Source organism: Lygodium microphyllum, chromosome 14 (genome assembly GCF_053477565.2).
Source record: "Lygodium microphyllum isolate KBCC chromosome 14, Lygodium_microphyllum_v1.1.10, whole genome shotgun sequence".
NCBI classification, from domain to species: domain Eukaryota; kingdom Viridiplantae; phylum Streptophyta; class Polypodiopsida; order Schizaeales; family Lygodiaceae; genus Lygodium; species Lygodium microphyllum.
In genome coordinates, this window is record NC_141148.1 from 17,152,162 (window position 1) to 17,177,761 (window position 25,600).

At 41.8% G+C, this 25,600-nt stretch overlaps 1 protein-coding gene, 1 long non-coding RNA gene and 1 pseudogene across 7 annotated transcripts in view; 2 read left to right on the plus strand and 1 right to left on the minus strand.

Moving 5' to 3' along the window:
* Positions 1 to 25,600, minus strand: part of LOC148025366 (uncharacterized) — a 107,284-nt gene that overhangs the window by 64,308 nt on the left and 17,376 nt on the right. Inside the window, exon 4 of one of the 5 annotated variants that reach the window (XR_015693060.1) lies at positions 1,434 to 1,498. The exons of the other annotated variants lie outside the window; for them this stretch is intronic. This is a non-coding gene — a long non-coding RNA (uncharacterized LOC148025366). Of the gene's footprint in view, positions 1 to 1,433; positions 1,499 to 25,600 lie in introns of those variants that run through there. 5 annotated transcript variants of the gene reach the window in all.
* The window catches only part of LOC148025367 (uncharacterized), a 66,573-nt gene that overhangs the window by 22,874 nt on the left and 18,099 nt on the right, over positions 1 to 25,600 (plus strand). The window lies entirely within an intron of this gene.
* LOC148025368 (U6 spliceosomal RNA) lies at positions 17,030 to 17,122 on the plus strand (annotated as a pseudogene).

A 25,600-nucleotide genomic window follows, 5' to 3' on the forward strand; every position in this document is an offset into this window, starting at 1 on the left:
GTCTCGTTTTTCCTAATATTTGGGTTCTTAGGCTAAGTACCTTTGAATTATCTAAACTTTAAACTAGGACTTATTGTCTATGATTCTTGATGTGATATTCTTTTAGCAATTATGCTATTGGTAACCCTTGACTATGCTTTAACCTAGCACTTGTATACACAATTCTTTAATGTCATTCTTTTTACGATTATGTCATTCATAACCCTTGATCGATTCTTCCTTGTAATTGCTCTATCAACAAACAAGTCATATGTAACTAGGTATAACTAACTTCCCTTGTTACATGCAGTTTGCAAACTCCATCTTTCGAATGTTTGTGATGAATTTATCTTTTCAATAATCCATTCTTGTGTGGCATAGTACGGGTCTAATGCATCTCATGTGGAAATCAAAGCAAGCATCCATCAATTTGGAAATACATTACTTATGACCAGTATCGCAGTTGGATTGGCAGTGATGCCTACGCTCAACTTTTTGTTGTGGATTATGGGATTTACGCTTGCATTCGACATTCTTTGCTTGAGGGCCATTCTCGAACGTCCCTTTCTTGTATGTGGAATTCTCATGGGATTTTCAGCAATCTCCTTCTCAAATAGCTATTTGGTCTTTCTTTTATCGGTTTCAGCTGTTTATGGATCCTTTTGAAAAGTACAATACATATTGGAATAATGGAGGAGTCAATTCCCATAAACTGCTAAATGGAAAACAAATGGGTGCATTTGTACATTAAGGGTTCATACTCCATATGCTTCCTTCCTCCACACCAGTATTCTGCAGGTATAACTGTACGCATATCCTTCTATATGGACAAAAGGTGAGATGACCTACAAAAGGTAGGCTGGCTCTAACGATAAATTGAACAATAAAGCAGCCAGCCATAATTTAGGCCTTGAGCACTCATGAACATGCAAAACAAGCATTCAAGACTACCTACAATGCACCATGGATGCTCCAACATGATTACAATTGGATGTGCCTTGATGATTATACCGTAAAGTAGAAAAGCTGGTTGTGACAAGTAGATTTCTTTGCTAGAGCACAAGCATTCCTTTCAAGCCCCTTGGTGCTGGACAAAATCCAAGATTTTTACTTGCAATGATCATACATTCCAATATTGCTGTCTAGGGATCCTCTCTATAGTAGAATTCTATAATTTGTGCCAACCATGTAAAGCTTAAGGACACACATTATATCCACCAAAAAACAAATGAGCATCAACATGCTCTCTCTCTACCTTGCACTTTGTCACTCTTTGGCTAGGGGCCTATGAGGGTCTGCAACATCACTAGAGTAAGAAATCCTTTCATTGGCCATTGTATGCTGAAAGTGAAACAAGAGGCAGACCTTTGTGTTATCTTGGACATGTCTCTTTATTTCTCTTATGTAATATACCAAAATGACCATGCCCTACATTTCTATGTGGTTTTGAAGACACCCACTTGTTAAAGATTACCAAGTTGCCAAAAGTACTCATTTGAAGCTTATAGATAGGCTGCATCTACAATGTCAAGAAACATGAAAGTTCACATTAACAGTAAAACCATATAACTTATAAAAGGTGAAGTTAGTCAATGGGACAGGATTGTTGGAACTTTGTACTTTTAACATTTTGCAGTTGCGCTAGCCATATGCTTTTGCTATATTGGACTCTATTATGCAACTAATGACGGTCTAGTATACTTGTAGTCTGTCATTCATTTAATTTGGAAACACCCAATGCATTTTATGTGAGGCTCTAACACCTTAAACTTCAAGTGGGAACACTAGGACTAACAGAATGCACAATATGTACAACTGACACTAACAAACAAATGCATGCTCAAAGAAACAAATGAAAATGACTGCACAAGGACGTGCAAGGAATGAATGCTTAAAGAGTGGAGGGGGTCAACTGCAATGTAGCCAAAGTGGAGGCATAGACTCACAGTAGGAGAAGCCTATGTAGGCCTCCATGACTCGGGGTCCAAGGCTGCGGAGTACTGAAGGAGTTGATGCCATGAATGAGCAGGATGATTGTGTCATAATTGAATGGATCCAGAAGAGAGTCGCAAACCAGTACTCAGTGCTGGGCTGCCTCAGAAACCTACGTTTTGGGTGTTGATCAGTTGTGCAGCAATCAAGGCTACAAAATTCATTAGTCGGGCATGGAATGATGATGTGATGGGCAGCAGTCCCTATGTGTGACAACACCAATAGCAGTTGGCAGTCTAAGACAGCAAGCAGTTTGTAGCTTTTGTGGAACAATAGGGGCTGTTTTAGAAGGCAGGCAGCAATACTGATGGTACGGCAGCAGTGCGGATTTGTTAGGAGCAGTGGGGGAAAGCCTACACCTGGCTTTGGTAGTAGCGTGTCAGTGTGGACAAGCTGAATATATTCACCAGGCAGCAAAGGTTGCCTGGACAGTATACAAAGCGTGTATCTTTTGGAGGGGTTGTGGGATGTTAAGACAAGTAGCAGAAACAAGGATGGAGGTGCTAAAAGTTTGTTAAATGTGGGATGAAGAGTAGATTGTCCCTTGGTTCCTTCAAAAGAACTATCTAAGCCAAGTTTCTAGTCAAAACTTCCTATGTTTTTGCTTTGGGGATGTACTAGAGTGGAAAAATGGCCAATAATTGATGATTAATTTCAACTCTAGTTTTCATAGCTTAACATCTACTTTATGAAGATGTTAAGCTTGACTATACCTTTTCACATGCAGCCTTTGGTATCTTCACTCTTTTATATTGAGCCCATTCGTTTGGTTTCCATGTCCAACATTTTATTGAGCAACAACAAGCCAAATGGGATAGATAGTGGTGTTATTTGGACACAATAAGAGAAATTCTGTGCGATGCACATCAATACATAGCTTGAATTCTACCTTTGGTTTCAAGAGTGTGGTCCACAGTAGCGTTCATTCCATTGCTCAAATCCTAGTCAATCTTCCTCTTTTATCTCTCCATTTTCGGACTGGGTACTAAAAATTAAAATCATCTATTTGATATATCCTTGGCTAGAAGCCAACATACAATACCAAATCTTGCATGGTGTCTCAATAGTCAATGCCACTTGCATTCCTCTTATGTGGCATCCACACTTGGGTTGTGCCTATATATTTGTGCCCTTTCCCCTTTGTGGGATCACCTGTACTTTTGCATTCCATTGTGGTCATCCTTAGGCGTGAGGTCCTTGCTCTTGGATATAGAGACTCTTGGGCCACGTTCGTGCTCGAGGCCACCACCATGGGCTTCGACCCTAGGCGCAGGCACATCAGAGGACCTGTGGGCATCCTTAGGTGTGAGATCCTTGCTCTTGGATATAGAGAGAGGTTTTTGTCTTCTTGCTTCCTCCTTGTTATGGTGATGGTTGGTGTACTCGCTTTGGTTGTGCACTAGTGGATTTAGTCCCATCGCTCTCATATTTTATTTATGCTTTCATATGTTTTCTGTTTCATCTCTATACTTGTTGATCTTGTGTTCCACTTCCAAATGTTGTCATTTTGATATGGTATCAAGCTCTTCAGTTTTGCTAGATCTTTGATGCATTGAGTTTGTTTCTTTGCTTATGGCATGTGACTTAACATACAAAACACATTGAAAAATTAATAATTAAAAAATCCAGAAGTCGAAAGAGGGGGGAGGAAAAAGGAAAAAGGTGGGGGAAGGCATAAGGGACACGGCTGTCAAATCAAATTGGAATTCCGATGCAAATAGGGCAGGTTCACATGGAAAAAGGTCAAAAAGACGCACGAGAAAGTCTTGAAAAACCGGAAAATTAATATTGGACAAACCGTGTATCAAAATGACATGGAGTAAAAAGGAAAAATGTCAGGGAGAAAGTTATTGTCTCCCCCATTCTACCCACACTACACTTTTTCACACTATCCATCTCCAAGCACTACCACTCCTGTTGCAACGGCCAAGAATGCCTTCACGGATAAGACACGTTGTAACGAGTCAAATTTCACCACTTGGTCTAATTTCATGCAACAAGTGCTTGAGTCTCAGGGTCTTTGGGATCTCGTCATTGGTCTAGAGCCTATGTTGGATCCTCGACTAGCTCACCTTGATTACATCAGTCAATGGAGAGCCCACAATGCCACAGCCAATGTTGAGTTGATGCAGGGATTGCTTTTTGAGTTTCACTCTTAGTTGCAACACTTCCGGCTCGCGTCAGAGCGTTGGAGTCACCTTCTCAATTGCTATGCGGCTCGTGATCGTACTCGGCGCATCTGTTGGGAATAAAGGGCCATCGTGCCTTTTATATGTGCATGGGTGTGAATACACCCTTAGCATATTGTACTTTCATATATATATATATATATATATATATTGTACTTTCATATATATATATATATATATATATATATATATATATATATATATATATATAAACCTAAAGTGGTACACTCGTCATTGTACCAAAAAACGTGTTTACCCTCTACTTTGCTCTCTCGCACTCTCTTTGTCTCTCTCACTGCACGTAACGATTGTCTGCCTCGATCTCCGTGCCTAATCGATTCTTACAAATTGGTATCAGAGCGTAAGGCGCTGCAGGTGTTGCAGATGATCGTCAGGCTGAGGTAGAAGACTAGAGTTGGCAAGAGACAGCTAAAAGGCGAGCAGGAGAATCGCAGTCGTGAGCTGCAGAAAGCGGACAGGCTGTGGAGAGTGTGTGAGGGCCAGACTCTAGTTGTGCGACAAGGCTCGTGGCGACTGGCAAGCGATAGGCGACATGCACCATGATTAAACAGGGTAGTGGGCAGCGGCCGTCGCGTGGCAAGGCTGCGATTGACCTGCAACAGGCGAGCAGGCGAGTGGGCGATTGATCTGCAACAAGCGAGCAGGCGCGCGACGGTGACGGGACCAGCGGGTGAGCGCGCGACGGGGAAGACGGGAGACAGGCGTGACGGGTCAATGGATCCGTCATTCGAAACCTTTTTTTTTTTCAAAAGAAAAATCATTTTCTCAAACTCCTTCCTCTAACCGGGGTTCGCAGGTGCAAGCACAAAACATCAAATTTGTGCAATTTTGGCCTAGAAAGTTGGGGCTTCGCTAGACTGAGCACTGTTCGTGAAAAATTGAGGCATCTGCGTCGGAATTGCAGACATTGTGTTCATTTGAATTGTGGATTTTGCCAAAATTGTTGAAATTTTACTCATCTGAGTGAAATTTCTTAACATTTGGCCTAGAAACTTGGGGCTTTTTCGAGATTTGGGAAATCTGATGCAGGACAAGCAAATTTGTCTCAGAAATTGCAGGAATTTGTGACATTTTGTTCCCGACATTTGGGGCTTTTCATGTACATTCACAAATTGGGCTGAAATTAACCCAATTTCTTGACATTGAGGCACATTGGACCCCATGCAATTTGGGGCTTTTGCGATTTGGGCAAAATTTTGCAGCATTTGGTCATTTTATGTACATGCAGGTTGAATTCCGTGCAATTTGGACATCAACACTTGGTAAAATTTGGGGGTTTCGCTGAAATTGATTTATTTTCGCGAAATTGGACAGTCTTATGCATGATAGAGGAAATGCAGATGTGTTTGACGCTTTTGAGCACAAAATTTTGGGGCTTTTGACCGTTCGTGTCAAATTTTATGCCCGTGGGTACATGTACAACAGAAATTGCAGCTGAATTTTTGGGATTTCTTATGTAATGTGATGCACATGCCCTTGGAACAGCTGTAATCAGTTGGATAATGCTGTAGTACTTGTTTTGGCGCTTTTGAAAATTTAATTACAGATCTGAAATCTGTACTTTTGCGTGGCCATTTATTGCTGATTGGTACTTGTTTGTACCTTGGTCACTCGGGTGACAGTTTGGACTTGCATTTACTGGTTTTTTGGTCACATTTGGGCTGAAAATCATGGCTGGCAGCAACGACAGCAGTAATCTGATGCACATAAAGAAGCTTGAAGGTGCACACAATTTTGCAGTTTGGCAAAAGCAAATGCTACAATATCCTGTTACAAAAGAAGCAGGCAAAGCCGATCAAAACCAAAGGGGCAAAGCCCGCGGACATGGATTAGAATGATTGGGATGAGTTGAATGAGCTTGCACGCTCAACCATAGAGCTATCAATTTCTAATGCCTTGCTGTTCAACATTGAAGGTTTGGATTCTGCATATGCTATATGGACTAGACTGGAAGAACTGTATGCATAGAAGAGTGATGCAAGCAAAGTGTATTGGCTGAAAAAGCTTATGGATTTGCGTATGAAAGAAGATACAGCAATGTCTATTCACTTGAGTGAGTTTAACTCCATTTTCAGCCAGTTGGTTGCCTTGAAGTTCATGATTGATGAGGAATTTAAGGCTGCTTTCTTGCTTTGCACTCTACCAGAGAGTTGGGATACATTCAGGACTGCTATGAGCAATTCTAATGTGATCCTTTTGTATGCTGATGTAGAGAGAACTCTACTTATGGAAGAGATGAATCGACAGAACAATGCATCCAGTAAGTCTTCGAGTGCTTTGCATACTAGGGGCAGATCACAGCAAAAGGGCAAATATGATGGCAAGGGACGCAGTAAATCACGTGGCAAAGATGTTGAATGCTATCATTGTGGCAAGAAGGGTCACTTTAAACGTGATTGCTACAAATGGAAGAAAGAGAAAGGAAAAGGCAAAAAGACAGATGATTGCAAGGAAGAGAAGGACAGTCAGCCTAAGAAGAGCAGTGTAAAAATTGAAGAGGTGAATGTAGTCACTCATGACAGTGACAGTGGGAGTGATGTATTCTTTGTCTCTTCACATTTTGGTGCACATGCTTTACTTGCAGATACAGATGATGACATGTATACCTGGATTCTTGATTCAGGTGCTTCCTTTCATGTCACCCCTTATCGTGAGTGGTTTTCTGCCTATATAGGGGGTCGACATGGTGTTGTCCATGTTGGGGACAACTATGCATGTGAGATTATAGGTATTGACAGTGTGCAGTTACAGTTTCAGTATGGCTCCGTCTTTACACTTCAGCATGTACAGCATGTAACTCAGCTCAATAAGAGCTTGATTAGCACAGGGCAGCTAGATGATGATGGTTTTCATACCACCTTTGGTGATGGAAAATGGAAGATCTGTAAGGGATCTAGGGTTATTGCGAGAGGTTGGAAAAGTGATACTTTGTATCCACTTCATGTATCTAGTGTGTGTGACCATGTTGTTGCCGTGACCATGCAGCCAAGCGTTTCTTTGTGGCATGGCCGGTTGGGACACATGAGTCAAATAGGAATGAAAGTGCTTTTTCGTTTGGGTTACTTGCCTTGTCTTCGTTATGTTGATTTTGAGTATTGTTATCATTGCATTTATGGCAAACATGCACAGACGTCTCACAAAAAGTCTCTTTCATTGAAATCTTCTCCTCTAGAGTTAGTGCATTCGAATATATGTCAAATGCCAGGATTATCTTTAGGGGGAAAGAAATATTTTGTCACCTTTGTTGATGATGCTACACGGAAAGTATGGGTTTACCCTATTCGTAGCAAGGATGAAGTGCTTGACAAGTTTAAAAAATTCTTGGCATTGGCTGAAAATCAGATAGATAAGATACTTAAGTATCTTCGCTCTGACAATGGTGGGGAATATGTGTCCAAGGCCTTTCAGGCATTTTGTGACAGCAAAGGGATAAAGAGGAAGCTTACTACCCCTCATAATCCACCCCAAAATGGAGTTGCAAAGCGTATGAATCAGACCATACAGGATAAGGTCCGTACGATGCTGTCTCATGTTGCATTACCCCATGGTTTTTGGGTAGAGGCTGTTATGACAGTCGTTCACTTGATTAATCGGTCACCAAACAGGTCTTTGGAGGGGGTAGTTTCCCAAGAAGCATGGTTGGTTAAGCCACCTTCATATGCTCATCTGAAAGTGTTTGGCTACGAGGCTTTTGTGCACATTCGTAATGAAAAACATAGCAAACTTGAGTCAAAGTCCTGTAAATGCATTTTTCTAGGATATGGTGACGAGGGTGAAATGGGGTATAAATTGTGGGATCTCAAGAAAAGGAAAGTATTACGCAGCAATGACGTTATCTTCCGGGAAGATAGCATGTACAAACAGCCCAAAAAGACTGAGGAGGTTCGTAGGGTTGTATTCCGGGAAGAAATACCTTTTGGTAGCAAAATGTGCCCGCTGTACAGCAGCAAATACCTGCTGTAAATGAACCTGAAATTGCAGGAAATGATGTTGGAAATGATCAGCCAGCTATTACCCATGAAAATGAGCCATTACATGTGTAGGAACAGCCAGGACAACAAGCTGTTATGTTGATTTGCAGGCTGAAATACCAAGACAGCATGTTGAAAATGAAATTTTGTAAGAATAGCCAGCAAACAATGACCATTGGGTTAGGAGATTGTCTAGGGCTACTAGACAACCTGACAGATTTGTTCCTGGTGCAATTCATGTGGTTGATTATGTCATGTTGACAGACTGTGGTGAACCATCTTACTTCAAGGAAGCAATGGACAGACAGGACAGCCAGAAATGGTATAAAGCCATGCTGTCGGAGATGGAATCTTTTGAAAAAAATGGCACTTGAGACTTGGTGCAGTTGCCTAAAAGGCTGCCTTCCATGCAAATGGGTTTACAAGATGAAGGTCACTTTTAGTTCCTCGCCCAAGTACAAAGCAAGATTGGTTGCAAAGGGGTACAAGCAAGAGCATGGAATTGACTTTGATGAGACTTTCTCTTCTGTAGTCAAGATTACTACATTTAGAACCATTTTGGGCTTGGTTGCAGTTGAGGATATGGAACTCATACAGATGGATGTAAAGACTGCGTTTTTACATAGTGATTTGCATGAAGGCATATATATGCAGCAGCCTGAAGGGTTTGTTTAACAAGGGAAAGAAAAAATGGTATGTAAACTCAAAAGGAGTTTGTATGGGCTGAAACAAGCACCAAGAGAATGGTATCACAAGTTTGATACATTCATGCAATCCCAAGGCTTTCATAGAAGTTAAGTGGATCACTGCTTGTATACCAAGAAGGCAGCAGATAGCAGCCTGATTACCTTGGTTTTGTATATTGATGACATGTTGATTGCTGGCAAGGATACTCATGCCTTGGATTCCTTGAAGCAAAGTTTTCATGGCAGCTTTGATATAAAGGATCTGGGTGATGCAAATCACATTCTTGGCATGCGAGTATTCAGAGATAGATCTAAAGGCTTACTCTATCTATCTCAGCAGGAGTACATATTCAAAGTTTTGCAGCGTTTCAATATGGAGGGGGGAAAAACAATTGGGATTCCATTGCCTCCATATGTGAAACTCCGTGCAGAGGACAGCCCTACATCTGATGATGAGAAGGCTGAAATGGCCAAGATACCATATGCTTAAGCTGTTGCTATGATTGCCACACGTCTTGATATTGCCTTTGCAACGGGAGTGGTTAGCAGATACATGGCAACCCTTGGCAAGAAGCATTGGGATGCAGTGAAAGGTATTATGAGATACCTCAAAGGCACAAAGGAGTTGTGCATCTGCTTTGGAAAGCAGAAGGCATCTGTTGTTGGCTTTACGGATGTAGACTATGCTGGTCATGCGGACTGCACGAAGTCCACTTCTGGGTATGCGTTTACTTTCAAAGGAGGAGCAGTCTCTTAGATCTCCAGGCTATAAAAGTGTGTTGCATTGTCTACTACAAAGGCAGAGTATGTGGCTATCATTGAGGCATGCAAGGAGGCTTTATGGCTTTCACGTCTGGTGGGAGCGCTTGGCATCTCAGAGTTACCTGTTCTCCATTGTGATAGTCAGAGTGCTATCATGCTAGCACTGAATCTTGTCTTTCATGCAAAGACAAAGCACATACAGGTGAAGTACCACTTCATTAGAGATGTACTTGACAGCAAGAGTATTGAGCTTATCAAAGTGCATACAGATGATAACCTTGCAGACCTTCTCACAAAGGGCCTTCCAGCAGAGCGGCTTGCTCATTGCCGACAGATGATGGAAGTTGGATAGATATATTTATTTCAGCTTTGTACATACCTAGACTTAGTTGATTCTTTTTTCCTCTTAAGGCACATTGCGTTTAGATGGGAGGTTGTTGAGAATAAAGGGCCATCGTGCCTTTTATATGTGCATGGGTGTGAACACACCCTTAGCACATTGTACTTTCATATATATATATATATATATATATATATCTATCTATCTATCTATCTATCTAAAAACCTAAAGTGATACACTCGTCATTGTACCGAAAAACGTGTTCACTCTCTACTCTGCTCTCTCGCACTCTCTATTTCTCTCACTGTGCGTGACGACTGTCTGCCTCGATCTCCGTGCCTAATCGATTTCTACAGCATCAATCTCGACTTTGAATTTCAAGAGTTCTCTATTATGGAAGGGGATGATCTGAAAGTCAAGCTGGCTGAATATAGATGGTTACTTGCCAAGTTCGCGACTATTGGCTCTCCAAAGTCAGATGACGATCATGTTACATTCTTGAATAAGTTGCCCGACAAGTACTTCAATTTCATTCAACACATCATCTCCCAATCTAGATTGCCAATCTTCTACGAGTTTGAGTGCCAGTTCTTGTGTTATGCTACACATCATCTCCCAATCTAGATTGCCAATCTTCTACGAGTTTGAGTGCCAGTTCTTGTGTTATGCTAGGTTGTATCATCAAGTCCACAAAAAATCCTTATCACAGCTTTATTCAGAGCAGAGGGGGTTGGTTGCCTTTTCTTCGGTAGGGACAACCACTAGTGGCAAGAACTCACTAGATGCGAAGGTAAGCCAATCAAAGGGTGCCTCCTCTTCCTCAGATGGAATCAAATAATCTAGACCTACTTGATAGCAACTCCCTAAGAAAAACCGGTTTTGCATACATTGCCAGATAGCAGACCATGTGGACGAGGAGTGCCCCTCCAAGGCCCAAGGTCTTCCACCTAAAAAGCCTCAGCAGATCGCTGCGATTGCATAGTCCAGTGGGGCTATACCATCCGCTCCAACTTCATGTGCTCCTTCAACACTTGTTGCTGTTGTTGGACATGTGACTCGAGTACAGCCTCAGCAGCCGATCTCTTTCACTATCCCTGAGGGATTGGTTGATTGGTTTGCAGGTTCCAATTCTGTTACACTTCATGCATCTCTCTCACCTTCCTCCCTAGCTTGTCAAGCGTTCCCTTGGTAGAGCCTTGCTATTGGACGTACGCGATGGTGGCCACCTTCTTCGACTCGCATGCCTCTAGGTCCTTTTGGATACCCTAGGCCAGTCTAACATTCATTTTTTGCACTCTTAGAGTCGGGCCAATAGGATTCATTATCCTTAGTTTTTCCATTTTTTTGTCTTCAGTTGCATTTCCTTACACACATACACATTCATTGCATTTATTTTAAGTTAGATTTTCTTTCTGTTCTGTTTTGTTTTAGAGCATCTCACCACTAACCTCTGTGTTTGCAGATTCTCATCTTTTGTAGGGTTTTGTCTTTCAGTGTATGGCTAACTTGCAGATTGCTTTGGTCCTCCCTGGGCTAGAGACGTGGGGATGCGCACTATTGCTTTCATGGTTTCATCATCCTAGGAGTGCTTTTTTTTCTTCGAGCATGGCGGTTTTCCCTCCCAAGGCGGATTGTGCAACATCTCTCTCGATGCTATCATGGCGGTGACTTCTACCTTGATCTTCTAGCGGGGTGCTTTATCCAGTTGATCTTCTTTCATTCCTTATGGTTCTCGGCACCATATGAAGACCGATGTTAGGCTCCTCTTTCTTCTTTGGTATCTACATCCAGGTCGAGAGGGGATTCCTACTCTTCTTGGTATTCTACAGGCTTCAGCACTTTGTCTTCGACATCAGCTTCTTTCCCTTGTTGTACCTTACCCTTTGCATTGTATGATTACATCATTCTTGTACTAGGGCGCTTGGGCAAGTGAACAATTTTCCCATGAGGGACATTGTCCAAGCGGCACTTGTTGCATGAGCATTCTTCAGCATGTAGGATACTTTGCATCTCATTGTGCAAAAGCACCACTTGCGCGGATCCTAAGCTGTTTACACCGGCGGCTGTTGTTACCACACCAGCCTCTTTCTTCATCCCATGGATACTTCATCACCTATTTTTGCTCGTCATCGACATTGTGAGTGGACGGGTTAGCTTGTACTGTTTTGTGATGTGTTGGGTGTACCCTCCCTACTTCCGTCTTTTGGGTCACTTTTACTCAATCGGCCGCATTCCATCAAATTTACTTCACTTATTCAAAAACAAAAAAAACATTCAATGTAGTTCCATCCGCCTTTATAGGGATTGGTAGGCCACTGGGCAACCGATGTGCACCCTTTGTACGATGCCCTGTCCTCTCTGGGGTGACTACTTGGATTCCCTTGGTAAGATAACCATTGCCTCTGTAGTCTTGGTAGGCCACTAGGCAGTCGACGTGCACCCTTTGTCCGATGTCTTGGTTGCTTTGGGGTACATAAACATCACGATGGCTGGCCTAACCTTTCAGCTTAGTTTTGGGCCTAAGAGGGGGTGTTGAGCTAAAATATGCATTACTTATTGATTAGCCTCTTAAACCGTCCCAAAACACACTAAAAATTCATTTCAGAGTTGTGTTCTCTCTCTCTCCCTTCTTCTGGTTGTGTTTGAGTTTTGAGTTTTGCGTTTAGGGTTTGAGTTTTTGAGTTTTGCATTTAGGGCTTAAGTTTTTTCCTCTGTGTCTATGTCTGTCTCTTTGTGTTTCTGTCGTGGTCATACACTTTGTGTGTCCTCAGTGCAAACCCTAGCAGTTTCCTTCGCAATTACTACCCTTGTGAAAAGTGTGGCCATCTTTCCAAAGATTATAGACAAAGGCTACCTCTTCCAAAGAAAAGAGCAACATGAAGAAAAAGGGTGTTTCCAGTTCTTCATCAAATTCATCTTCGAGCTCCTCGGCTGATGTTGTTGTAGCAACTATAAAGCTTGAAACTCCCCTTTAGCCTCTCAGATTCTACCTTTGTGCTTTTGGCTAGAGAGGCCATTGGTGGTGTTAACGAGGGTGTCCTAATGCTCTTGTCATAGTGAGAGAGGGCCTTCTTTTTGTTGACTCTTCTTACATCTACTTGGCATTGTGGACTTGATGGTGGTCAAGATTCATTTTTTACTTTTGGTGGTTCCTTGGTCCTCTATTTTAGAGAGGGCTGATGAGAGAGATCTCAGATGATGAGTTGTTTTCAAGTTCATGTATGCTTGTACTTTATGCTTCTTCTATATGTGTATACGAGGGAATCATTGGGCATCTTTTAGCATTGGATCCAATCTCTCTGTGTTGATTCTTGCCAAGGTTTAAAATAGGCAATGCTCATGAGAAGGATTCCACAATTGTCACATGATGAGCTTTATTCATGGCTCGTGTGACTTTGGTGTGTGCCAACATTTACATCTTTTGTCTATGCTTGGCCTATCGATGGTGCTTTGGACTCATTTTACTTCTTTGAGATGTATTTAGTAGAGGTGATGTTGAAGTCTCCAAGGTGCACTTTGTTTCTCTTCAATAATCAACCTATGAGCCAAGAGAGGGTGTTAAAGGTCATTATTGCACCTCATGCTTGTCGAGCCTAGGAGGAAAGGATGACCTTTCTTTTGGGCCACTTGCATTCTTCATGTGTGGTGTCACACACTTGGGTTGTGTCTATATGTGTCCTTTTGCCTTTGTGTGATCGCTTGCAATTCTGTGTTCCATTGCGGTTGCCCTTGGGCATGAGATCCTTGCTCTTGGATACAGAGGGAGGTTGTTGTAATGTTGCTTCCTTTTAGCTATGGTGATGGTTGTTGTACTTGCTTCTGTTGTGCAATACAAGATCAATATCTGTTGTTCGAATTTGTTATTTATGCTTTTATATGTTTTGTATTTACTCTCTATACTTGTTCGTTTTTGCGTTTTGTCATTTTGACATTTATATTGTTGCTTTAGGAAAAACAAAGAACTTCAAAGTTCAACATCTTTGCAAAACTCTAATATTGCAATAGAGCTAGGGAATAAAGTTAAGAGCCCTTTGACCCAATGCTTAATGAAGTTTGGATGGGTGTGGCCAATAGGTGCTTGATGCAACCATTTGTCTAGGATATGTGCCCTTGTATAAAAGGAGAAGTTATGGACCAACTTTAGCTGTTGCATGTTGATCTTTGAATCTTTCGCTACTTTATGTGATGATCCTTATTAGGGCTCTACAACAGTCAAATAGATTAGCCAATAATTTATAATCATTGAAGGTCCAAATTTTCATAGCTTAGTACACCCTCTCAGGCCCAAAAGGGGACCCAAGCATAAATGGCTGTAATGCTCTTTCCAAACACCACCTTGATTGTGCTTGCTTCATGATTCCCTTTTCCTTTCATTGTTGCATTGTGTTTTTGTAGCCTTTTGGCTTACTTTGTTGTTTTGAAACCATCTTTGAGTCTACTTGGTTGGCTAGAAGATCTTTTGTAATATTCAGCTCATTAATTCACACACAACGCGAGAGAGAGAGAGAGAGAGAGAGAGAGAGAGAGAGAGAGAGAGAGAGAGAGAGAGAGAGATCTATTAACTTTTACGAAAAAAAAAGAGAGATCTATTAACATCTCTAAAAGGCTAGAGTGGCCTATGATACAACTAGTATCATCATCTCTCATCGGATAAGAAGAGATAAAATTTATGTTTAGGTTTACATGGTATATTGGAATGAGATATATGGAAATTGAAAAAACTGAAAAAGTTGGAAAAAGACGTAAGTTTAAAAAGATCAACAGTGTAGGGTATCTCCCCCTTAGTCTATGGAATCCACCAAGGCTTTGTAATCTACCTCCGATTGAGTCATCGCACTAGTTTGCCTCTGTACCGAGCAATCATGATGCGAATGTGGCGCATATGGGCATGCCTATGTTGCCGTGTAGATACTGTAGGGCGTCGCGCTTTGTGTAGCGTTGTAGCTCTGTCAACTATGATGCCTCTTGATGTTGTATCTCAGCAATTGTGCCTCCTGATGTTGTATCTCGGCAACGCTTATGATAGAAGATGTAGTGTTTGGGGTGGTCGCGGCTCGGGGTTTGGCTACACTGAAGTAGTTTGTAATTGCTCTCTGGAGGGGTGGATGATGCTGGGGTCACCTCCTATCCTGTAACAATAATGCTTTGCGTCGTTGGAGCTCTAGCAAGAAAAGGCCCAGACATCTTTGGTCCTCATAGTGCATCACCTGCCTTAGTGGTCCAAAGCCTTCCTTAAAGAGGCAATGATATCGGCCTCGGATATCATAGTATACAGTACATCTACAAATGCAATGCTCCTCCGTCTCTGGCTCCCATTCACAAAGCTGGCATATCCTCTCATCGGTTGCAATATGGCTCCATCGACGTGTCTCAATCATCAGTTGATGCGATGAGGTGTGGATCTGACCAATAGCAACTCGGAGTCCATGGGACAGTTGAGCATCCATGTATCTAGGCCTCACTATGAAACTGTCATGAGAAAGCTGCAAGAAGTGACTTTGGTATTGTGTCGTTTTCGTGCCTAATGGGAAAGGGGGCTTGGACCAAGTCCTTTCTTCTCCACTTTAGTGATGTTTGCCCTGATCACACTATTTAGCTCTGCACGACTAAGGCTCAAAGTACGGCAGTCGAGGCTATAATCAAACGGTGATAGTTTATCTGTACTTATGCCATGCAAATTCAGCCACGTGTTCATGTGTGCATACCAACACTGTCTATCTCCCTCTGCTGCAAGAAGCTGTCTTGAAGACTCTAGCGCTAGTCTAGGATATCGGTCTTTAGGGAGCTGCCATATCCTCTGAAGGAAAGTAATTGCTTGGAATAATGCCTCGACTACCATGGGTGCAGTGCCTAATTTTGCCTAGATGATCTCCTGTGGTACTGAGGCTTTTGCCCTTATCATACGTGCTATCATCATGACTAGCGGTCTTTCCATGTGTTCCCAGCCATCATGATGTTGTGCTTCCGGTCCATCACAGTCCACAAGTGGCATCCGTCTAGTATGATAAAGGCTTGGGTCCCAAATGGCTGCCCCATAGAGCAGTGTGGGCTTAACTAAAGTGTTAAAAAGCCACAATTTGTACGAGGCTCTTGAAATTGTATGTGTGCACGCTGCGGCTCTAGAGTACCCAAAGCTGCGTATGCCCGTGCAAGCCTAGCCTCTGAAGTCTCCTTCCATGAAAACTGTGGCCCCTTGAAAGTGACCCTGAGGTATATATATTGTCTAACCATTTCCATAGGCTGGCCGTCGTACAGTCGTACATAAAGTAATGCTCTAAGCATGTCACCCAAGCTGCTGAGGTGTTAAAGACCATGATTTTAGTCTTTCGGAGATTAACCTTGAGACCTTTCTCTTCACAGAACACATGCAATGCATCCGGATGCTGTTGTAGTCCCTCTGGTGAATTGGAGATAAGTACCATATCATTAGCATATAACAAAATTGGTATCAGTAACCTAGCCAAGCTGGCTTCCGTACCACCCCATCTTTGCATATAATCTGAGATCTCATCAATGTACAGTCCAAACAGCAAAGGAGAGAGGGGACAGCCTTGCTTTACACCCACTGTACTAGAGACTGAGTTTGTTGTGCCTCCAGGCACTCATACTCTCCCTGTCACAGTTTCATACAATGTACAAATACACCACTGCATATCCTCTGGGACCCCAATGGTCCGCAACCTTTGCATGAGTCTTGCATGTGGCACAGTATCAAAGGCTTTACGGAGGTCCACAAAACAACAGTAGATTCTTTGCCTCCATGATTGTCCCTCCTCAATCAAGGTCCTTAGCGTGAATATATGGTCTAGCTAGCTATATTGTATCCCTGGTGGAAGCCCGCTTGTCTTGTAGATCGTATTTTCTTTGTTTCAGCCCACCAACTCAACTGATGCTCCACAATAGAGGCGTACATCTTTGCTAGCATATGGCCAATCATAATAGTGCGGTAGTTGTTAGCGACCAATGGATCTCCACTCTTAAAAATCAGCAATATTGTGTGGTCACACCAACTTATTGGAAAACCCTCACATACGGCTCTATTGAGAGAGAGAGAGAGAGAGAGAGAGAGAGAGAGAGAGAGAGAGAGTTGTCGCTTTGGAGACATCTTATAATGTTGGAACAATATAGAGAAGATTAGCATGGCCCCTTGCACAAATAGAGAGAGAGAGACTATGGGCTTTGGGCCTTGCCTTGATATACATTATCAGTAGGGATGCCTCTTCTTGAGTCATGCTAGAGTCATGCTAAATGGTGGGTTCACTAAGCCCTTTGGTCTCACGTGATTACTCAGACAAGACTGCCCTTTGAGTTGGAACAATATAGAGAAGATTAGCATGGCCCCTTGCACAAATAGAGAGAGAGAGACTATGGGCTTTGGGCCTTGCCTTGATATACATTATCAGTAGGGATGCCTCTTCTTGAGTCATGCTAGAGTCATGCTAAATGGTGGGTTCACTAAGCCCTTTGGTCTCACGTGATTACTCAGACAAGACTGCCCTTTGAGTTCCTTGTTTTTTGTCCTTGCTACCCATCTTTTCACAATGTTCTCACACTTGGCTGTTAATGGGCAGTTGGTTGGCTTATCCCTTCCGTTGAATCAGCATTTTGTTAAGCACACATTGGCTGATGATAACTTTATGATATTGAAAGCTGATTGGGATATCCTCTATAAGGCATTGGACATTTGGGACTTGTTTGGTCAAGCCTTAGGGCTGCTTATTTACACTTCTAAGTCATCTCTCATCAATTGCATTGAATTTGATCTACGGACCTTGAGTGGCAAGGGGAAGTGGTTCAAAAAGGGAATATTGCAAGACATTTGGGTTATCCTTTGGGTGTCAATGTTATGCCCAAACAGTTGTTGTGGTGGATCCTTGATAAGGTGGAATCCGAATTCCCTTATTGGAAATCTCAAGCGTGGCCTTTCCATGTATGCCTCAAAGTGGTGCATACAATCATGCTCCCCATACTCACTTATTATCTACCTCTCTTGCCTTGGTCCAAGAGTAGTTTTTGTGGGAGATTAGTTGGGCTATTTGTTTTATGCTTTGGAAAAGGGATTCCTTGCATGCTGGTATTTCTTGGGTTTCTTGGAGCCATATTTGCACTTTGCAAAACTTTGGGTGGTGGTTTTGTTTTGGATGTGGAGACTCACATGCTTACCCTCATTCATTTCAAGCCATGTGTGCTGTCATCAACCTTGGGTCTCTATTGCTCGCTATTTCATTGAGGATCAGGGTGTTGTGCATGGGAACCCTAAAATCTAGGGCTCCTTGTGTTTCGTATGCTTAACATTCATCAATCAATTATTGTATCATCTTCTCTTCTATTAACTCATTTGGTGTGCTCATGGAAGGTTGTGCTTCAAAAGGTGTTTTGGCATTTAGCGGAGGATTGATTGCATGCCAACTCTTTGCAGGCTGAATTATTAGTTGTTTCTAGGCTGGTTTCTTGGGAAGAAGAACAAGATGATTGCCTTGGGTTTAATCACATGGCACAATTGGGATTGGTTTCTATTGTTGATGCAACATTGTTGGCACAAGGTATCTTGATGTCCTTTTGCGCTGTTAGGACATGCTTTCTTTGCATTCATAGGATTAGCAACCTGCTGTCCCTAGCCTTGCTTTAGATCATCTTTGACAAGATTGGAGACTTGCAGGCCAGCTGTGTTTAGAGGGTGCTTTTGTTAATCAAATATATCACCTACTTGTTAGGGATCATCATTGGTTTGCAACCAAAGCTAATTCTGTTTGAGGCCTTCACAAAAGTAGGTCATGGTGGAAATTGACTATTATGGATGGATGGATTAATAAAACTCCATTCAAATGCAAGGTCTTTATTTGGAGAAAGCTGATTTGTGGCTTGCCCCTTGCTTCGGTCCTCTCTAGAAGATATATTTTTAATGGCACCTGCTTCTTTTGCACTAGTATGGAGTCTTCTTTACTAGTGTGGGATCTTTTCGGCACATGTTATTTCCTATCCATTGGCCAGGAAGATTTGGCCTCTCTTGTTCGAGATTTGGCAAATAAGTGGTTTGGGTTTTTGGCAAGGCAAAAATTTCTACTCGTGTAGCTGCAATGAAGATAATGTGGAATTGAGCAAGTCTAGTGGTTTTCTAAATGCACTATCACCAAAGGCTACAAAGGATATCCAAGAGAGGCAGAGAATTTCTGCAAATAGATAACTTTATATGACAATATCTAAGTTGCACAAGTCTTTACTACACATGGTGTAAATACTTTGAGGTTCAACACATGTAAATATGTTGAGGTGCAACCAGAGAACTATGTGTGTATCATCCATGACAAGATGGGCTAGAAAAAGACAACAACCCCTAGATTAACTTCAAAGGAGTTGGACTCAACATGGCAACCCCTAGGTCAATATGGACACTTTGCGTTGGATGGTTTGTGACCTTTTGATCTTAATCTCACAATTGAATCTAGAAGGTCCCTAATGCTGCATAGCCTCACGTCAGTCAAGCCTCAATTGCCCTTGTCAGTGAAAATCTCGGGCCAAAGAAATCGATTCCCAAGTATACATATTCCCTCACATGCTCCACTGCATCTCCCCCAAATGTGAATTGATTCATAGATCGGGTCACCCATGCTGGCGAAGTGCATGCTATACCAATAGTTGGAATAATCTCTATTTTCTCTTGTCTAATCAACAAGTGGTCTTAAGCCCTTGTGGTTCAAGTTGCAATTCCATACCTCTGCTCCATATAGTAGTTCATGTGTGACTGGGCTGTTAAGCAACCATAGTTTGGTGCAAGGCTCTTGGAACTCATGTGAGCACATTAACTCTCAAGTGCTCCTGGTGTTGTATAATGTCGATCTTGCACCAAATAGGCCTTTGCTACCCATCTTAATAAAAATCTCGGGCTAGAGAAGGCGACTCCCAAATAAATGTACTCCCTCATATGCCCCACTATATCAAATGTGAACTAATAAATGGAGATAGCCACCCATGCTATTGAAGTGTTGAAGACCATGGTTTTGGTCTTCCCAAGGTTCATTGTGGGGTCTTTGCCCTTTCAAAAGGAGTGCAAAGCATCTAGACGGTGTTGCAAGACCTCGAGTGTTTAAGAAATGAAAACAATGTCATTTGTATACAATAGTATCGGTATCAACACCCCAGTTAGGCTATAGCTCAAGCTCCTTCCTCCTCGACCAATGTAATTAGGCACCTCTTCTAAATAATCCAAGCAACTCGGGTGAAAGTGGACATCCTTGTTTCACTCCTATTATATTGTCAATTCACTTGGATAGCCCCAAAGTGCTCATACATGGCAGTCATTGTCTCATATAGTGCATAAATGCCCCATTGTATATCCTATGGTACCCCAATATCCTACAATTTTTGCATGATGTCTAGGGCATTTTTATCAAATGCTTTGTGGAAATCCACAAAGTAGTAGTAGATTTTTCTTTCTTGGGCTAAACCCTACTTAACGATGGCTGTGAGTGTGAGGATATGGTCAAGTATGGTGTACATATATTATTTGAAATTTACCCATCCTTGTGTTCTCTTGTCTTGATCTTGATCTATGCATTGATCTTGTGCACCAGCATAGGCCCATATATTTTTGCCAATGTGTGGCCGATCATGAGGGTTCTGTATTTGCTCGGGTTAAAAGGATCACCAAGACTATAGTATGGTTTGACTTGCTCATTGAGAATCCCTCACGTACTACCCTATTGAACATGCATGCTAATACATCACAAGCATGTGAGAAATGTTTTGCTAGTAGGTTGTCCTCATTCTGTGCTCTCCCATTTTGTAAATTGTAAATTGCATCTCTATAGGTGAGAAAAGACCACTTTGTTGGCTGATGGATCTTTGGGGGTTGCATGGGTGGCCGTCTTGGCACATCATATAACTAGGGTTTTGGGGGGCAATAGAGTGTGTGGGTCTACATTGGGGCATGTGGAGATACACTAGGGTTTGCAAAAGGGGCTCTTAACACTTAATGCAAAAACACAAAACACAAGAAGGAAGATAATTGAATGAAGGGAAAGTATTGAATAACGAATGAATGTTTAACGAGTGCTCAAGGGTAGAACTGTCCAACAAACGGTGGCTCACGTGGGTGTGGGCTGAGGGAGGGGTTAGAGTGTGTCATCCACCGGAGTTAGATCCCAAGTACAATAACTGCCACCAATCAGAGCTGAATCTGATGCAGCAGTGGGCAGGTAGCAAAAATGCAGCATGTAAGAGTATAGCTAGAGGAGGATGGTCCCTGAGGAGCGAGATGAAAGCACTGGAGCCTGATTTGAAGCAAAACACAGCTGTCCTACGAGCGCAGATCAGCAAGAAGGCAGCTGGATAAGGGAGACCGGGTGTTGAAGATGTTGAGGAGGCTGTCCGATAGATGCATGTGTGACCAGCAGTCAAGCGTCGGCTGTAAACTGTAGAACACAGGCTGGATCAGGTTGAAGCATTGATGATGATGACATCAGCAAGCTAGGGCAAAACACAGCCTTCAGGAGTCTCTAGTAGGGTTGGCGATAGCTGAAGGATACCCACAGTAGTAGCTAGAGATAAGTGGGCAGCAATAAGTGATGGAGTTGGTGGTGTCGTAATGATGAAGATTGGGGATTACAAGGGATGCAAGTGAGCTAGCACACTATTTATAGAGATGGAACCAACTTAAAGTGGAGAGTTTGCTTACATGACATTGAAGCACGTTGAGTGCATTTGAGTTTTCTGGCTGTTTGATGAATCAATGAAGGTTTGATTTGTAACAACTTTTTAAGCTTAATAGGGCAAGGTGTGTCGGAATGCAAACATGGTTGATGAAACCAGCCTTCATCCTCAGAGAGAGTGGAAATAACCTGATTTAACAATAATTACAGCAAGTGAACAAATCACGTAAACTGAAATGCATACTCTACCATCTTGGACAATGGACAGCCTGTTGGCCCCAAAACTAGCGTCAGTTGCAGTATTTCTTTATCTTCAATTACAAATGGATGGAGTACAACTGAGATTCACTAATCCCCTCCGTGAATCTAATTGTCTCTTGCTGTTATAAAGGACTAGCAGGCTTTCAAACCAAATTTCCCCTTGGTTTACTTGGGGATTGGTCTTCACCTTGTTCCTTGCAAGACAAATTTAGCCCAAAATTTGATACTAGTTGACCAGCCTCTTGAATCTCCTTGAAATTCTTAAATTTTAGTTGCTAGAATTCAAGTCCTAGGTCTTCAATTTTGAACATAGGTCCTTAATTTTGAACGTGCATCTTGAGACAATTGTCAAATCCTTCATTTCTACTGTAAATTAAGGTTTACAGCAGAGATTGATCGAAATATTTTCTTTTGATGACTCAAATGGTTGGGTTTTGGTGACATAACTTGAGAGATGGTTGGATGATGAGAGAGAATACTGAAGAGAGAAATTTCAGATGTCCATTGCAAAAAAATGAAAGAAATAAGTTGCTGCACTATCTAGACAACCATGAAAATTGCCTCCACTAATGGAACACATGGAGTATGATGTTGTTTGGTTGAAATAGCTCTCAAATTACTACCACCTATTGCTGTAGTCTCTCCAAGTCATGTCACTAGCTCCTAGTCTCTTGTTGGCTAGAAATGGCCTGTCAACTATTGTATAGCTATGGTAGCCTTCTCTTCGTCTCTCTTAGCTTATAGAAGGTTGGAATGACCCTCTCTCTCTCTCTCTCTCTCTCTCTTCCAACCTAAAAAATGTTTTTTCCACTTGCATGGGCAATTGCATTTTGCTAAGTGGCAGCTTTCTAATCCGATTTTCTAGCATTATCTAGCTTATTAAGTTAATTTTTAGAATATTAATTTCAAACATTAATTTAATACTTAAATTAGTGCCCAAAAAAGTAGTCCCACTAACCAATAATTAAATTAGCTAGGCCAATTTGTCTCCCAAGTATCCTTGAGTAGTTATTGTCTCTTAGTTCGGCATTTATTGATTAATTAATGCTTAGTCTCTAATATCACGATTGACATTAATGGTGAATAAATTGGTCTAGGTTTGACATCGGGTATCACCTATTATGTGTCAAATCCAACTTATCACAACTTTTGTCTTTGGCACCATTTGATATATTGGGGTTCTAGGCTCTACATAATGAAATAATTAACTTGCACTTCACATGTGCAAGTTACATTTGCACATTTGATTTTTTAATCTATTGCTAAGCAAAGCAATAAAATTTCATGTCTTGTGATAGAACTCTCCCTTGAAATCCTTGCAATCACCCTCGATTGCAATTTGTCAAAAGCATTTGTTGCTACTACTAGAAACACATGCTAGCATCATAGTCAAATAACATGTGCACCTATTTTCTAATCATGCTCATGTCCTTTGCATGTTTGCAATTCCAGTTCACTAATTACGATTCCGATACATAAATCATAACCATTGTTAGAACCATAAGGGATGCATTCATATGCCAAAATCCAACATTTTTCCTACCTACCAAGACATTATAATGCATAAACTAAGCATAAATGACACCTCATAGCAATGATGTACCACATAATAGTCATGCGAAGCATACATCAACTACAAACCACATGTAGCTTATGCAATTGTACTTCTCTTGCATCACCTGTAAATAAACATTGCATGACATCCATGTATCCCATACATGCCTTGCAAATGTTGATCACATCCAAATGTGCATTCGAGGTATTCCATATATGTCAATGACCTCGTAAATGTAAAGTTTTAGAGTCTATGTGCAAACCATACCATATGTGAACCAACTACAGTGACTAGTATAATGAAGTGTAATCCCAATGATAGAAATACTGTCAGCACACAATACCTTGGATGCAAACCAGGTACATTTGAGATTCACTATATACGAGAGCTATCCATCATTGGAGGAGTGGAAGTGCTACCTTCCTCTTGAGCATTAGGCAATGCTTTGGAACCTATTGAATGTGATTAAGTGTAATCCAAGGTCGGCTCTAACTAAAAGGTCTTGAGGTAATGCTGCAACAATTGAGGATGGTTTGCTAGGCCACCCTCCTCCATCGAGTTGCATTCTTTTGTAGGTGAAACAATGATGAAACTTCACCAAGAAGCTCATGGAAACTTTACCTCTTAACTTTACTTGCCTTAAAACCTCCACTAGGTTCTAGGCCTTTTGCCCTTTTAAGCATTGCAATGATTTGTACTTTCACATTTCTGCAATTCCAACTTAATTAATATGCAACATTGCATCTAGTTGACTAGCCCCTTGTGTGTACATGGATTGTGTGGCCATAAGTCCTATACCATGTGTTCTTAGAAGGGGTGTGGCATACCACTTCCAGTGACAGCTGCATCAACTCTTGTTTAGATTCATCTCCCAAATACTCTTGTTCCACAGTTTCATGTATATTTTTATCCATATCATCCATCCCCATGATTAATTCTAACCTCACACCATGCATGAAGTCAATCATTGCTTTGTTTCAATAATCCTGTTTGAGCCAAGGTCAAAATCTGCAATACATATTTACTGTTTGTTCTGAAGGATTACACTATTCGCTTCTATATTTTAGTAATCCAATTTAAGTCTGCAAGACTCTGAACCTGCAAGATTGTGTCCATTGCATCACCTTGGTTTACCCTTCATTATTGTTGTATTAAACAGGGGTCCCGTGGTGTTTCCAGCAGTAGTTGCAGGTGTACAAGCATCCAATAGTCAGCAATCACCTTGGTCAGTCAGCATTAAAGGGCAGTTCTGCTGCAGTAATAGTCAACAGTCACCCAGGAATCAGTGCAGTAGTGTGATGATGAATCAGAGAATCACTATTCAGGCCTCACTTGTAGCATCACATTACCCTGGAATATCAGGTGGTCACTACTGTATCGTTGTGCTGCCTTGACACATTGCAGTATAAGTTGTCACTCTTGCAACAGCATGCTACCTTCCCACAGCATGCTCAGCATGTATGCCATTACAACATCATGTTTCTTGCATCCTCAGGCTTCCTGCATTGTGCTCCCTGATTGTACTCATGCTTCCTATGGCATCACACTTCGTGAGCATGTCACATCAGAGGCCATTTGTCACATGGACTTGAGCATTTGTTATGTCAGAACATTCGTCACGCCAGACTAATGCATTGTTGTCAGACTTTATTTGATACACACACATGCACACAGAGAGAGAGAGAGAGAGAGAGAGAGAGAGAGAGAGAGAGAGAGAGAAGGAACAAGAATATGCTAAATTCAAATTGCTGTCTAGAGCAGAGGCTTTGCACAATAACAACTGTCAATCTCACAAGTTCTTTTCTTGATTACACCAGAAATATGCCCGGGAAAATATTGTGCGTCTGAAGAATGAACAAGGTGTTATGGTGACATAACCTGCTTCCATTATTCAGATGTGTGTAGATTTTTGTAAATCATTGTTGGGTCCCCAAGAGATTCTGTCAGACGCTGTTCACTCTGCTCGCAGATATATTTGTGATTTGGTTAGAAATCAGGTTCAGTCAGAATAGGTAGCCTTAATGGAGGCATATATTTTAGAGGATGAAGTGGAAGAGGTATTGCCCCATTTGCCAAAAAGAAAAAGCCTTGGTTGGGATGGGCTTCCTATCGAGTTGTTTTCAACCAATGTTGAGCAACTTAAGGACCCGTTGACTCGCCTGTGTCAGCAAGTTTGGAATTTCGGTGTGATGCCTT